This window comes from Calidris pugnax, unplaced genomic scaffold, assembly GCF_001431845.1.
Source record: "Calidris pugnax isolate Ruff unplaced genomic scaffold, ASM143184v1 scaffold272, whole genome shotgun sequence".
Taxonomy (NCBI): Eukaryota; Metazoa; Chordata; class Aves; order Charadriiformes; family Scolopacidae; genus Calidris; species Calidris pugnax.
This window is the reverse complement of record NW_015091016.1, coordinates 298,913-299,774: the sequence shown is the minus strand read 5'-3', so window position 1 is coordinate 299,774 and position 862 is coordinate 298,913. Positions and strand designations below refer to the sequence as shown.

General features: G+C 70.5%; 1 protein-coding gene across 1 annotated transcript in view; it reads right to left on the bottom strand.

The window, feature by feature from the left end:
* DHX30 (DEAH (Asp-Glu-Ala-His) box helicase 30) overlaps positions 1–284 on the bottom strand; it is a 37,638-nt gene extending 37,354 nt beyond the window's left edge. The window contains exon 1 of the mRNA XM_014955771.1: positions 187–284. The gene's annotated coding sequence lies outside the window, so the exon portion shown is untranslated. The remainder of the gene's footprint in view (positions 1–186) is intronic.
* Between the last annotated feature and the right edge of the window lie 578 nt (positions 285–862).

The following is an 862-nucleotide window of genomic DNA, read 5'->3' as shown; positions in this document are numbered from 1 at the left end:
CCCCGGCCCATCGCCTCAGCCGCGCCGGTCCCCCCGCCGCCGCCGCCGCCACCCGGCTCGGAGCCATCCTCCCCCTTCTTCCCCTTCCTCCGCCCGCAGGTTCCGAGCCGCGGTGCCGCCACGCACCGCACGGTCCGACCCCCGCTCCGGGGGTGAGCGGCGGCGGCCCCGCTCCCCGACACCCACCTCCTCACAACCAACTCTCTGGCGCCGGTCCGCCGCCGCTCAGGACTACAACTCCCGAGAGCCCCCGCGCGATCCGCTTCCGGGACAAAGCCCGCCGCCGGCGGCTCTTCCTCCCCTTCCCCCGGATGTGAAACCGCCCCGTGGGCGCCAGGCGGGACCGGTCCCCATGGCAACGGGCGGCGCGGCCTGCGGGGCACCTCCGCTCCCTCGGTGGGCCCCGGCCGCTGCCGTCCCCTCTGCGATCCCCCACCGGCCTTTTGCCGCCGCCTCCGCCTCAGCGCGGTGCTCGGCCCCGAGGGGAGCGGCTGGGGCCTGGCTGCGGGCCGGAGGATGGTCCCCGCTCGGCTCCCCGGAGCTGGACACTTGGCCGGGCCTCAGGGGTGCCGGTGCGGCCTCCTCAGTGAGAGACCGGCCGTGTGTAACGTCCGGAGGAGCTATACACACCACTAATATATTAATTATCAACACATCAAGCAGCCATCAGCCTCAACCCTGCTAACACTCGGCCAATTTGCTCTGTGAGGGGTCTGGAGACCAAGGAGAAGGGTCTGGAGAACTTGTGAGGAGCAGCTGAGGGAGCTGGGGGTGTTCAGCCTGGAGAAAAGGAGGCTGAGGGGAGACCTTCTCACACTCTCTACAGCTCCCTGAAAGGAGGGTGTAGCCGGGGGGGTTGGTC